At 43.1% G+C, this 15,412-nt stretch overlaps 1 protein-coding gene across 2 annotated transcripts in view; it reads left to right on the top strand.

Moving 5' to 3' along the window:
• KHDRBS3 (KH RNA binding domain containing, signal transduction associated 3) overlaps nucleotides 1-15,412 on the top strand; it is a 121,045-nt gene that overhangs the window by 32,062 nt on the left and 73,571 nt on the right. The window lies entirely within an intron of this gene.

Genomic DNA, 15,412 nt, shown 5'->3' with positions numbered 1-15,412 from the left:
TGTATTTCTTACACGTTTGAGGCCCTGACCTGGAAAAGAAGCTTAGCCTGTATTTTTTTTACTGGCCTGGCATTTCCCCTTCAATACTCCAAATATTATCTAAATTCTACCATTTATTAATTTCAAGCAGGGCAGTTAAGGTGCCCTTGCAACCCTCAAACTCTTGTTACCCCAAATCTGTAGCAATATATTTGGTCAGCTCTCTACAGGGGATATTTTTTTCACAATTTTATTTATCTTCTGTTGAAGTAAGCCTGTGGGCACCATCAAAATGCACCTTTCTTTTTTGTGTTTTTTGAAAATATTCATTAAGTACAGTATTCAAATTTCTGAAATGGTGGCATTTCTTTTTTTAGTTAAAAGGGTTTAGTGTGTCAAGCCTCCTCAAACCATGGCACCTGCTGTGTTTGTAAAAGGCAGCTAAGTAGAAAGCTGTTCCTTTTATTATCGTTTCTTCCGTAATGGTCCATCTTTTACTATTATAATTACGGAAAGAATCAATTACATTTCTCATAGCTATTTTTCATATCTCGGAAAATGAGTTCTTTGTGTTGAGCGTGGGAGGCAGGAGACTTCGGAATGGATTCTCTCTGGAACTTGGGCCTTGTTTGGGCATTTAAATCCCCCACAAATAAGGGAGATGATGACCAAGGGCAGTAGCTCTGCTCTCTCCATCCCTTAAGAGGTTTGCATTCCCAAGGCTCAGAGGTTTTCCTGCATTCGGTGTTGGTTGGCATCTGTCTGTCTCGGGAGACAGTGGAAGAGTGTCTTCAGGGGGGAGGTCAAACCTTTGGAGAGTTACAGTGCTTGGTCAATGCTGTGAATACACAACCTGGCACCGCGGTCATCTGCAAGGGATTGGCACACAGCATGGTTAATGTTGCTGGCGTTTATGGCGTGTTTGCCGGCGTTCATGGTGTGTTGGTTCCTGCCCCGACCTGGCCACAGTGATCCATGCGATGGTCACCTCCAGGCTTGACTACTGTAATTCACTCTACCCGGGGCTGCCCTTGAAGCTGTCCCAGAAACTCCAGCGGGTGCAGAATGCTGCAGCGAGGCTCCTCACGGGGTCTCTGCCATGGGAGCATATTCACTCAGTGCTTTTCCAGCTGCACTGGCTCCCAGTGGAGTACAGGGTTAGATTTAAGGTGCTGGTTTTGACCTTTAAAGCCCTTCTCGGCCTAGGACCCTCGTACCTACGGGACCGCCTCTCCCGGTATGCCCCGCGGAGGACCTTAAGGTCCATAAATAGCAACACCCTAGAAGTCCCGGACCCTAAGGAAGTCAGATTAGCCTCAACCACAGAGCCAGGGCCTTTTCAACACTGGCTCCGGCCTGGTGGAACGCTCTTCCTCATGAGACCAGGGCCCTGCAGGATCTGATTTCTTTTCGCAGGGCCTGTAAGACAGAGTTGTTCCGCTTGGCCTTTGGCTTGGAGCCAATTTGATTCCCTCCCCCTCTTCCTTTTCTCTTTTCTCTTTTCTCCTCCTGTGATGCTGCATTTTAATGTTTCAATGTTGTATTTTAATCTTGTTTTTAAGTTGTATTCGTTCAACTTGTTTTTATTATTGCTTGTTAGCTGCCCTGAGCCCGGCCTTGGCTGGGGAGGGCAGGGTATAAATAAAATTTATTATTATTATTATTATCTCTTGTTCTGTCAATATTTTGTTCTGAGCAGTTGTTTTGGCTACTGGCATGTGGTCCTTGTCAGTTGAGCAAAGGTTGGGCCTACTTAAAACAATTGAATCATTGAGAATAAACTGGAAATGGAGTGTAGGGGCCATGTTTGGGTGTGTGCTTGCATAGTCCAGGGGATGTCTAGATTTAGGAAATTCAAAGAATAATGCACAACACTATCTCAGTTCATATATTACAGGCCCCTGCCCTAGACCAGGCATAGGCAAACTCGGCCATTCAGATGTTTTGGGACTACAACTCCCATCATCCCAAGCTAACAGGACCAGTGGGCAGGGATGATGGGAATTTTAGTCTCCAAACGGCTAGAGGGCCAAGTTTGCCAATGCCTGCCCTAGACCATCTCCAGATGCAGAAACACAAGCTCTGTCCGCATTACTTTTTCTTTTAAAAAGTACATATTTATCTGCACAGATAAGTAACCTTTGAGGTGAAACTTAAGTAATTATTGGACTGCATCAAAATGCTGATTCAAAACATCCATTGCTTGTAGTTGGGTTCTGCTGAGTTTGTAGCAGCAGTGCAGGGCAGACTGCGCTGATCTAGCTAATTTACAGGACCTAAACTCTCTCGCTGCCTTGATTTTAGAGGGGGGCGGGGAGCTAATGTCTAGCCTTGATTTTGCATGTCAAAATAACTAAGAAAGATGGAACAGAAACAGACGGGAGCAGGGGAAACATAGTTATGGGGGAATAGAAGAGTGTCTGCATGTGTATAGCAAGCCGTTCCGTTTTTCTGATACTTTTTATCTTGCTGTGTTCTTGTACTGTTTATTCCTGGTATGTCTGTCTTGGGGAAAAGAAAACAAACTCTTCTACTAGGAGAAACTTGAGGAATTCACATTCTGTTAAAAGAATTGAATTTCGCCTTTATTTCCTAATGACTCTTGTTTTGCCAATGTTATGTTCCTCTTACTCTGTTTTGTATATAAATACAGAAAAGTAGAGTATATCAACAGGAGGCAAAATGACTGGCTGTGGTTTGACGATCAAAGCTTATGCTCAGAAATGAACGAGCCCCTTTTGCCCCCATTGTGTGAGGCCTGATAAAAACAGGAAATCCTCAACCATTGTTTCTGACTTCCTCTGAACTGGAAAGCTGGCTAGGAGCTTCCGAACAAGTCAGGATGTTAAACCACAGTCTGAAGTTTGTTTACAAAAGTCGCTTATTCCAAAGCAGATAACTAATTTGTCGGTTCAGATGAGTTGGGAAGCTACGACTAATTAGCGACTGACTGCTTTAATTGTGGTTCACACAGAGGGAAGTTACGGAAGCAGTTTTGTTGAATCGGGTTAAGACCAAGAGAAATCCTCCTTTCCATGTATTATTTTGGCTTGGATTTTTTTAGTTGCATCTGGGTGTGGGTTTTTTTGGGGGGGTGGGGTGGGGGTGAGCAGGCATACACAATATCCTACATGCATCTTGCACAATAACGGTGAAAAGACAGAAAAAGCTTCAGTGTAATCTGTATTGTATTCAGTGGGACTGTTCCTGAATAAGGAGTGTTCAGCAATGCTAAAAATTTGTGAAATCATGAGAAATATGGAGAAAATGGATACGATACTATAATCTTTACAGTGGTACCTCAGGTTAAGAACTTAATTCGTTCTGGAGGTCCGTTCTTAACCTGAAGCACCACTTTAGCTAATGGGGCCTTCCGCTGCCGCCGCACGATTTCTGTTCTCATCCTGAAGCAAAGTTCTTAACCCGAGGTACTATTTCTGGGTTAGTGGAGTCTGTAACCTGAAGTGTATGTAACCCGAAGTGTACGTAACCTGAGGTACCACTGTATTGTCATTGTCCCATACAGAACAACGAAATTGAAAATCTACACCAGACATTCAGAAACAAAAAGCCTGCTATCCCAGCCTGGTTAACTCCCTAAAAACTCTGATACCCCAATATACTCCCATAGAGACTACCTTACACTGCATTTAAAACCAAAATCGCATTTGAATAGAAACTGTTTCTTAGGCGGCTAGTCCTAGTCTTTATATCCCTGTACCTTCTTCCAGGGATGCGGGTGGCGCTGTGGGTTAAACCACGGAGCCTAGGACTTGCTGATCAGAAGGTCGGCGGTTCAAATCCCTGTGACGGGGTGAGCTCCCGTTGCTCGGTCCCTGCTCCTGCCCACCTAGTAGTTCGAAAGCACGTCAAAGTTCAAGTAGATAAATAGGTACCACTCCAGTGGGAAGGTAAACAGTGTTTCCGTGCGCTGCTCTGGTTTGCCAGAAGCGGCTGCGTCATGCTGGCCACATGACCCGGAAGCTTTACGCCGGCTCCCTCGGCCAATAAAGCGAGATGAGCGCCGCAACCCCAGAGTCGGCCACGACTGGACCTAATGGTCAGGGGTCCCTTTACCTTTACCTATGTCTTGAACAGCTCGAATCATTTGAAGTATATTGACAGTACTTTTAAAAAGAAATAGGTGTTACAAAACCTGCTTGTAATTGGTAAAATTCGTGATTTAAATCAAATACATCTGATATAAGCAATGCCTAAGATGTAGAAATTAGGCAATAAACTTCGGCTGTCTTACAAAATACTTGCAGATATGGGCATATATTCTTCTGAGTCCATGATTACTTCAGGCCTTGCTTACTCCAGTTTCCATCGCAAAGAGTTTTTTAGATTTGTTCAGTTTATTAATGGCCTTTAGCAGAATTCTGCAGTCGCTGCCAATGTGCTCCTTAAACCTGTACAGTTTGGAACTTGGATTCCTAAGAGAACAGTTTATCCTGTTCCAGATCTGCTGCAGAGGATTTTTTTTTGGCTATGGTGCCTTTAGTTGCTATCTCCTGCACAGCAAAGTGGGTGAGAGTCTTTTTGGAAGCAGAGCATAACTTTGAAAATCTTCCTCCTCTGAGAATGGCTGACACCTACTCTTATTTGAATATTTTGCACCAGTTGAATACCTGGTTATTCATCCAGGCCTTGGTTGGAGTTTAGTGGCAAGGTTGAGATATACCGTATTTTTCGCTCTATAAGATGCACCAGACCACAAGATGCACCTAGTTTTTGGAGGAGGAAAACAAGAAGAAAAAAAAATTCTGAATCTCAAAAGCCAGAACAGCAAGAGGGATCGCTACGCAGTGAAAGCAGCAATCACTCTTGCTGTTCTGGCTTCTGGGATAGCTGCACAGCCTGCATTCGCTCCATAAGACGCACACACATTTCCCCTTACTTTTTAGGAGGGACAAAGTGAGTCTTATAGAGCAAAAAATACGGTATATAAATTAATAGCTGGTTGTACTTTATCTGCTTCGTTTTCATAAATATTTCATAAATATTTGTTTTCATGTAATCTGCTTTGGAACTGTGTAAATGCAAAGGAGAGAGGGGAAGGAATCTTTGTCTTTTTTTGGAAATGTTCAGTTACCCACGGAAGGACAAGAAATTTGACCTGGCAAAGAAGCAGGCCAGGTGTGCATAGGAGAGACTTGAAGGTTGTGTACCATTTTTGGGGGGAAGGAGAGAGTCCCATCAATGACTTGAGCTTTCTGCAAGAAGAACAGGTTATAAAACAAAGGATTTCTTGAGAAGTTAGTGGAATCCCTTTGAGGGGAAATGGTGCTGAATGTGGAAAGAAGCATAACCGAAAGGGTAGGGAAATAAATGTCTCTGAATTGTGGAACAGATGAAAGCGGGACATGCTGATAGCCATAAAACGAAGAGAATATAGCTAGAAGCTGTTATATAAACCAGCAAGGAGGACTTTAGATACCTAAATTTGGTGGGCTCTTCAGAGGTTAGAGAGAAGAAAGAAATGAAAGCGATGGCTTTAGGTGTATATCAGACATCTAAAGAGCAGGCATTATGAAACAGCAAGGGGAACCAGTAATGCCAAATCAGTTTGCTATTGCATCTACAAAAGGGAGTACCGTATATAACTTGGAACAGGTCACAAATATAGACGCAGCTTGTTTGTTACATACATGATATACATAAAGTATTGCACTTGGGCAAAAAAAAAAATGAGAGGCACAAATACAAGATGGGTGACACCTGGCTTGAGAGCAGTACATGTGAAAAGGATCTAGGAGTCTTGGTTGACCACAAACTTGACATGAGCCAACAGTGTGACGCGGCAGCTAAAAAAGCCAATGCAATTCTGGGCTGCATCAATAGGAGTATAGCATCTAGATCAAGGGAAGTAATAGTGCCACTGTATTCTGCTCTGGTCAGACCTCACCTGGAGTACTGTGTCCAGTTCTGGGCACCACAGTTCAAGAAGGACACTGACAAACTGGAACGTGTCCAGAGGAGGGCAACCAAAATGGTCAAAGGCCTGGAAACGATGCCTTATGAGGAACAGCTAAGGGAGCTGGGCATGTTTAGCCTGGAGAAGAGGAGGTTAAGGGGTGATATGATAGCCATGTTCAAATATATAAAAGGATGTCATATAGAGGAGGGAGAAAGGTTGTTTTCTGCTGCTCCAGAGAAGCGGACACAGAGCAATGGATCCAAACTACAAGAAAGAAGATTCCACCTAAACATTAGGAAGAACCTCCTGACAGTAAGAGCTGTTTGACAGTGGAATTTGCTGCCAAGGAGTGTGGTGGAGTCTCCTACTTTGGAGGTCTTTAAGCAGAGGCTTGACAACCATATGTCAGGAGTGCTCTGATGGTGTTTCCTGCTTGGCAGGGGGTTGGACTCGATGGCCCTTGTGGTCTCTTCCAACTCTATGATTCTATGATATTTCTTCCAGCATACCACTCCAGCATTCATGGCTAACTTGCCCAGATTCTTATCATCTCATTAACTTACCTTCGGCACACATTAAATCCTATATCAAGTAAGTTGTGTCGTTGTGAGTTTTCTGCCCATGTTTGCCATGTAAGTTACAGCCACTTCATACTTGCATGTGAATGGATTTGACTTGATATCCACTTCCCACACTTGCATGCAGGCATTTAACAGTGTAAATATGTCCTTAGCTGGCGTGTCTGAGAGTTGCAAATCCATCTGTTCTGATTTTGTTAATTTTTGCTTGCTAGTCCCAAATTTGACTTGCAGAATATTGATTTATTCATGAAAGCAGGCATGGGAAGGATCCCTTCTTTCCGCAGATATAGTAGCCAGAATTCCCAGAACTGGGGAGCAAAAGAAACTGCTTTTGAAACTTGTAATAGCATGAACCATGGGGGTTTCTTATGCATTTAAATATAGTTTTTGTTCCTTTTTAATCATCCACTGAATTAGTACAAAGCCTGTTGTGTGGGCCCTAAGCAGTGATTTGAATCCTGCCTGGTAACTGTCCCTGAATTACCTTTTTAGCAGGCAGCTCTATAAACAGCATCTTACTGGAAGTGGATTTCTGTAGTCTTCCCATGGTGTGTAGATCTTGTTTGGAACTACAGGCATAGCTCGTTTTATTGCGCTTTGCTTTTTGAACTTCACAGACATTGCTCCTTACAAGGACACAGGTGCAGCAGCAGGCAGCACAGCCACTTCTAGGAAAAAGAAGTCCTCCTCTGCCGCTGCCACTGTTTGAAATTGGCCAGGTGCCAGGCGCATTTTGCACCTGGCTATTGACCACTTGCAGGGACGTGGGTGGCGCTGTGGGTAAAACCTCAGTGCCTAGGACTTGCTGATCGTAAGGTCGGCGGTTCGAATCCCCGTGGCGGGGTGAGCTCCCGTTGTTCGGTCCCAGCTCCTGCCCACCTAGCAGTTTGAAAGCACCCCTAAGTGCAAGTAGATAAATAGGTACCGCTTTATAGCGGGAAGGTAAACTGCGTTTCCGTGTGCGGCACTGGTGCTGGCTCGCCAGTTGCAGCTTCGTCATGCTGGCCACTTGACGGTGCCGGCTCCCAGCCTCTTGAGCGAGATGAGCGCGCAACCGTAGAGTCGGTCATGACCGGCCCGTACGGGCAGGGGCATCTTTACCTTACTATTGACCACTTGCAACCAATTGCAGATGTCCGAGTTCCAGGATGGTGACTGACATCTCCACCATCTGGAGATGTATGCCTGAGGATCATTGGATCTGGACTGTTTTCACACACTAATACCACATCCTGTAGAATTCAGTCAGTTATATTTTATCTGCACAATCAGAATGAATATCTTGAAACAAAATGCTTTTTCTGAGCAGGAACAGTCACCATTAAGAAAAATATGCCAATAAGTATACAGTGGTACCTTGGGTTAAGAACTTAATTTGTTCCGGAGGTCCGTTCTTAACCTGAAACTGTTCTTAATCTGAAGCACTGCTTTAGCTAATGGGGCCTCCTGCTTCTGCCGCACCGCCAGAGCACAATTTCTGTTCTCATCCTGAAGCAAAGTTCTTAACCCGAGGTACTATTTCTAGGTTAGTGGCGTCTGTAACCTGAAGCTTATGTAACCCGAGGTACCACGGTCTCTATCTATATATACAAGGACTGTCCCTGGATCGAGTGACTTTGCTTCTTTAAGTTCTCAAAAGTTCTTAACCGAGCTCAAGGTGGTCATCTGAGCTAGCCAGATGTTTAACTGGGAATCAATCACAGTCAGCCCATCATTTGAAAAATAAGCATTTAGAGCGGTCTTGCCCCAAAATGGCAACTAGACACTCTGTTTTGGCAACTGTAACCTTGGTTTAAGGAGCCATTTTTTTGTCTGTTGTTTCTGAGTTTCTAACACGGACCTCCACCCCTCTACTGGCCATGGGGTAGACCTGGCAAGGGCTGGAGCTGGGGTTTTGCGGGGGCTGGCTTAATAGACTACAGTATAGTGTGAACATAACTTTTATATGAACTGGGAAACCAAAAAAAGTGTGATTGGCTTTATTGCGGCAGTCTGGAACTGAACTTACAGTATCTCCAAGGTATGTCTGTAGTTGTATGTAGAAACCAGCCCATTACGATTGCAGCCCATCACAAGTTAAACTTTAAGATCAAGCTGTAGAGCTTACTGTTGTGATTTAAAGCCCCATTATGAACCCCATTAAATATTTATTTTGTGATAATAACTTTGATAATGTACTAGGCAAAATGAATGTCATAAGCAAAGCTTAAGCTACTCCTTGGGACAGCTTCATTTTCAAACTTCTCATAACTCTCCACTTGGATTTGTCATGCTAAAATAAAAATTAAATAAATAAAACCCACACTGGCAGAGCCCTGAGAAGAGTCTTTGAATGCTGTCAGAACGAAAGGGCGTTGAATATTTGTTCATATTACATTTCTGTCCCAGCTTTCCTCCCAAAGGAACCCAGGGTGACAAACATATAAGTGGTAGAATGAATAATAATAATAATAAATTAATAATAATAATAATAAATTATTTATACCCCGCCCTTCCCGGTTCACAAAACCGGGCTCAGGGTGGCTAACAACAAATTTAAAACACTTAATCGTAGAAGCATACTTGGAACTTGAAATAATTGAAACTCCTAAAAAGATGTAAAACAACCGCATTACCCTCACAGCTAATCATTTCAAGATTGCTGGGAAGAGTATATTTCAGCCATCAAATGCCGGGGTCAGCAGGAATGTTTTCAAAGTCCTCCTGAAAGTTAGTGATGGAGACTGACACACCTCACCAGGGGGAGGGGACTTCCGCAAGTAGGGGGCTGCCACCGAGAAGGCACTGTTGTGGGTTGGCGTCACCCAGGAAGACCCAACCACTGGCACCACCAGTTAGAATATTTTTAACGTGGAGCTCATTTTCGCGGAAATTGTATTTGATAAAGCAGAAGGACGCCTGGTTTTGCAGAAGTGTCTACTTGATCCAAGCGTTTCCTGTTTGGCCTTGGCTACTGATGGAAGTCTATAGAGCAGGAAGTACGTGCGGCAGGAAAAAACAGCAGCACATCACTTTAATAAGGCCCTAAATTCTTTTGCACGCAGCTTTAATAGAAGTAACATAGCCGACAATAATAGTCCTCTCAGAGGAAGATTTAATTCTATCTTTGAGATTAAAGTGAAACAAGTCTACTTTTCCATTATCTAATGCACTCAATTATATTATGGTCTGCCATGTGGCTTCAGTGGGAAGCAATCCTTGCTTAGCCTACTCTGCTCTGAACAAAATCCAGTAATTCCTCCACCGACATGAATTTCTGGACTACTATAAACATTTGGGTCCATGGTTTGGGAACACGGGGATTTTAATCCTTAGCATTATCAGAAACCTTAATCACATGTTCATCTATTATATTTGAGCTAGGAGACGCACAAAGCCTACTAGTAGTACAGAATGTAATCTAGGGATTAAGGGAAGGCAAATCCTCCTGCTCATTCGACCTTGAAAATCTGATTGGATTTCCTCATTGCTCTGGCTTGGCTATCCACTATTAATTTAGCATGCTATATAGTGGAAGCAATCCTGAAGTGAGTTTTGGGGGCTACTTTGATAGCACCTGGGTTTCATGCTTCCTCAGAACAGAAGTGGAAATAAGGAGAATGGACAAGGTCACCTTTGACATTTATTTTGTGGTAGCGAGAAACGGGTCAAAGTGACAGTAGGCAGCTTGCAACTTCTGGTTCTACACGGGGCTCTTCTTAGACTTCATTGTATCATAGATGACCCTTGAATCCCTTTCAACTCTAATATTCTATGATTCTATGTTGGTTTGTCCTCAATTGATAATAAATAAAAGTAAATATTAATATTAATAATTTGTTGTTGTTTAGTCGTTTAGTCATGTCCGACTCTTCGTGACCCCATGGACCAGAGCACGCCAGGCACTTCTGTCTTCCACTGCCTCCTGCAGTTTGGTCAAACTCATGCTGGTAGCTTCGAGAACACTATCCAACCATCTTGTCCTCTGTCGTCCCCTTCTCCTTGTGCCCTCCATCTTTCCCAACATCAGGGTCTTTTCCAGGGAGTCTTCTCTTCTCATGAGGTGGCCAGGTATTGGAGCCTCAGCTTCAGGATCTGTCCTTCCAGTGAGCACTCAGGGCTGATTTCCTTCAGAAAGGATAGGTTTGATCTTCTTGCAGTCCATGGGACTCTCAAGAGTCTCCTCCAGCACCATAATTCAAAAGCATCAATTCTTTGGCGATCAGCCTTCTTTATGGTCCAGCTTTCACTTCCATACATCACTACTGGGAAAACCATAGTTTTAACTAAACAGACCTTTGTTGGCAAGGTGATGTCTCTGCTTTTTAATAATAAATAATATTAATGACAAGAGTTTCCATATTTTTCCGTGTATAAGACGTCCACATGTATAAAACAACCCCTATTTTTTTTACCCAAAATTAAGAAAATGCACTAGGCACTCTCCGTGTATAAGACGACCCCTTATTTTTAACTTCAAAAATTTAGGAAAAAATATAGTCTAATGCACAGAAAAATATGGTAATCGTGATAGCCCTCTATGGCTGCATAGAAGAATTCTGCTGAGTAGCGTAAAATGGGAATGGCAAATTTTCTGTGAATTCCCCACCCCACAGTGCTTCATATATCCGTGGAAAGTTTTCCATTTTTAAAGGTTCACGCCGTAAAATTCTTTAGCCATAATCAATGAATGCTGATGAAGTTGGACCAGTGGGCGGATGCCAATACAGTGTTAGGTAAGCTTGGTAGTTTTTTAAAAATTACATTCGTCTGTCCAGGTTATCATCCCTAGGAAATATAGAAGAGAATGCATACACATTTTACTAATTTGTAAGCAGAGCCCGAGGAGCACAGAACAAAACAACAGATACGCAGAATGATCCAAATCGAAGTCTTGATTCACAGAACTGGTTGTGCAGCTCGCATAAAAACCCAAGCTAAAATACTTGCTTCATATCAAACTTGCATGTGGAACCCAAACTTAAACTAAGCATATTCATTTTTGTTTCACTCTAGCAAATATAAAGAGTTGTGCATCATATCCTTTCTCAAGCTGATAGAAATGAGGATGTTTGCATAAGTTGTGTTGTGTTTTAAGTGTTTTGAGATACTTCGAAGGAGTCGCCATAGTGCCTAAGCCAGGCATAGGCAAACTCTGGCCCTCCAGATGCTTGGGACTACAATTCCCATCACCCCTAGCTAACAGGACCAGTGGTCAGTTATGATGGGTGTTGTAGTCCGAAAACATCTGGAGGGCCGAGTTTGCCTGTGCCTAGCTAAGCGCTGGGCAGGAGCTATGCATGTGTGGCATTGTAGTCAAAACAAGTGCAGGCTATTCTGAAGGCGTATGTGACATTTGATTTGGACCAAGTCTACCTAGGCTAGCCTTCTCCACCCTGATGCCTTCCAGATATTTTGCCTCCTGTTGACCATGCCGGCTGTGACTGACCGGAACAGTAGCCCAAAATGTCTGGAAAAGGGCATTGAATTGGGAAAGACTGACCTAGGCTCAGCCAATCATAACTTAGGCTGTGTACACATCACACCTTGGAAGCACATTCTTCCCCTCAAAGAATTCTGGGCCCTGTAAGTTCACAGAGAATAAAAATGCTAGAATTTGTGGAGTTGGCGAAGCTGACAGGGAGAATCGGGAATCGGCCCGGAGAAAAATATCAAAAGGACTGGAGCAAATTTATTAATTATCTGAAAGAAAATCGTACCCATTTAAAAACGTTTGTAGCATTAACGTGAAATGTTTTGCAATGTGAAATTAAGATGTTGATTTATAAACAAGAATGTGATATTTTAAGGTGATTATAGGATAAAGAAATGATTACGGGAATGCGAAAAATATGTTATAAACTAAAGGGATGTCAGAAAGAGAGATAGAAGGAAGTCTAAGCTCATTTTGAGCAAATATGTTGTGAATATGTGTACTGAATTAAATGAAACATGGAAAATTCACTAAAAATTATGGGGGAAAAAAGAATTATGGGCCCTGTAGGTTACCCTCCTTCACAGAGTTACAGTGTTCGAAACTCCCATCGTTCTAGGCGCATTTTGCGACAGGGAATTTCATTAGCGCGAGCAGTTTCTGAGCTCTGGGCGCAGTACTGCGCCTAAGATTTCAGATTAAAACTGCAGAGTGGAAGGAAAGGAGGACCTATTTTCTGCTTCCTCACTTCCAGCTACTCTCCGAAGACTAAAGAAGAGACCGGGGGCAGCAGACTTTTTCAGCAGGGGGCCAGTTCACTGTCCCTCAGGCCTTGTGGGGGGCCGGACTATATTTTGAAGAAAAAAAAGAACGAATTTCTAGGCCCCACAAATAACCCAGAGATGCATTTTAAATAAAAGGACACATTCTACTCATGTTAAAACACGCTGATTCCTGGACTGTCTGCGGGCCAGATTTAGAAGGCGATTGGGCCGGATCCAGCCCCCGGGCCTTAGCTTGCCTACCCATGAAAGAGACCCTCTTAAGAATATGAGGGGGGTGAGCAGGGGAAGGACTAGACCATGTGAAAAATGAACAATATTTTAGCTGCAGTTCATTCATTTTCAGCTTTGCGTTCTTGTTATTAGAAAAGCGTGCCTAGACATCCCGTTGTTGCGCCCATAACCTAGATTTAAGAGACCATTAAACTCCTAGCTTTCATATCTCAAAATAAAAAAAATTCCTTCCTGTAGCACCTTAAAGACCAACTAAGTTAGTTCTTGGTATAAGCTTTCGTGTGCATGCACACTTCTTCAGATACTCAGTTTCATACCTCAGTTTCTAACACTGTGGAGTTAGTTTCCAGCAGCCCTTTTACTACAGTACCCAGAATTCTTTGAGGGGGGAAATGTGCTTTGAATGTGCTTTAAAGGAATAGTTTGTATGCAGCCTTAGTCTAACCTAACCTAGTGAACAGGTTCTATAGCAGCTGTTCATAGTAGCTCCCAGTATTGTTAGTTCCATATACGGTAGTATTTTTTACTGCAGTTTAACACAATTCTGTCTTTAGTATCTGTAGGGCTATCTCAACTTTAGGATTGCTCTTCTTCCAAGAAAATGCCAGCCCCCCCCCCAGTTTTCCATCATATTCTTGGAAACAAGTTTTCTGCTGCTTTTTTTTTGGGGGGGGGGGGAATGCTGATCCGATACGGATTTTTAAAGTTTAATTGCATACCTGCAGTTGTTTCACCCTTAACGTATTTAGGAACTGGTTTCAGCTTAAGAATTCTTGGGGGGAGAAATAGCTTGATAATGAAGCAAAACAGCAGATGTTTGCACTTTTGCTTATTACATGGCTTTTGTGTGTGTGTGTGCGTGCGTGTGTGTCTATTTCGGTCCTGTTTCCAAAATAATGTTTTCTGGCAAATACAGTTACGTTGGCAGTTGCGGAGGTTGGCAGTCCTAACTTCATTTTAGGAGAGCAGCCTTGCCTGCAAGTTTGACAGTGGGGTTCCAAACCGAAGTTAAATTCCTAACTAAAATAAAGTAGCCAATAAAAACTTTGTGGCCATTTACTTTGCCTCGTCCGTTTTGAGGGGAAATTCTGAATATGTGTGTTACTGTCAGCTGTGTACTTCATTGCCCCGAGGCAGGTTAGCAGTGTCTAACCCCCAGTTTGCAATATGGGGATAATAACAGCCATCTGTCTTAACAGTGCAGTTGCAGGGATTACTACATGAGTCGCACTTTGATCACGACTATGTGCCTTATAAATGCTAAGTTCTGTCATCGGGAATGTGCCTCCATAGGTACAGAATGGGTTTATTTTAAGGCTGCCCTCTTCACATGGGATATTTTACATTCTAGATAAGATACCAAAGCCTCAACAGAGGCCTTTTTGAGTTTAATGAAGAGTTTGGGAGAAAGCGGAACAAATGATGGCTAAATATACTTCTCCGTGATAATGAATATTCATTGTATCGGCGTCATTAATGAGGTACTTAGGAATACTGTGTTCAGGTTTAGCCCTTGTTAAATGGCGAAAAAAACTATTTGAGAATAATTGAAGAGTTGTGTAGGATTAATTCCTTCCTTTCTCAAATCCGCCTGCTTCTAATTTGGAACTGCAAAGTTCTGAACGTGCTGACAACTTTCCTTGCCTCTTTTAGGGTGTATGAAGTCCTAAATGTCTTTAGGCAGCAGCTGATTAAGGCCCAGGAATAGAACACTTTCCTCTTAGGAGAATGAAGAGCGTATGGAAGGAAGTAGTTTTACACAGCATGCATTAAACCTAAAAGAAAGGAACTGTCCCAGAATTTCTTTGTTGGGCTTAATCCAAAGCTTCCCTTCCCATGACAGAAGGCTACTTCCAGATCCGGCCCAGCGCTTTGTAGGAAGTAACAACAACACATAACTTAAGCCAGGGGTCAGCAACCTTTTTCAGTTGTGGGCCGGTCCACTGTCCCTCCGACCTTGTGGGGGGCCGGACTATATTTTTTTGGGGGAAATGAACGAATTCCTATGCCCCACAAATAACCCAGAGATGCATTTTAAATAAAAGGGCACATTCTACTCATGTAAAAACAAGCTGATTCCCGGACCGTCCACGGGCCGGATTGAGAAGGCGATTGGGCCGTATCCGGCTCCCAGGCCTTAGGTTGCCTACCCCTGACCTAAGTGGACAACCCCTTCCAAGAGCCCAGTGAGATCCTGACATTTTTTAGGAGCCATGGGATGTTGAGGGTCATTTGGAAAAGAACAGATATTGGGGAATGGGGAGCTGGAGATTGGAAGGCCCTGATTTTGAGCCCTTTACAGCATGTAGTATTCTTGAACCCCGGACAGGAACAATTGCATTGCAACGCTTCATTGTAGGCTCCACTTGGTAGCTGCTAGATTAGATGACTTCTTAAAAAGGAAAGACAGAGGATTCATTCGTCTCCCTGACTATTAAATTGTGCGAGTTTGAGCAGCAGTGAAGAAACCAACCAGACAGAGGCATATTTCCACCTCCTTTTT

Source organism: Podarcis liolepis, assembly GCF_965112155.1.
Source record: "Podarcis liolepis genome assembly, chromosome: 8".
Classification (NCBI taxonomy): Eukaryota; Metazoa; Chordata; class Lepidosauria; order Squamata; family Lacertidae; genus Podarcis; species Podarcis liolepis.
This window is presented reverse-complemented; position numbering and strand designations above follow the sequence as displayed.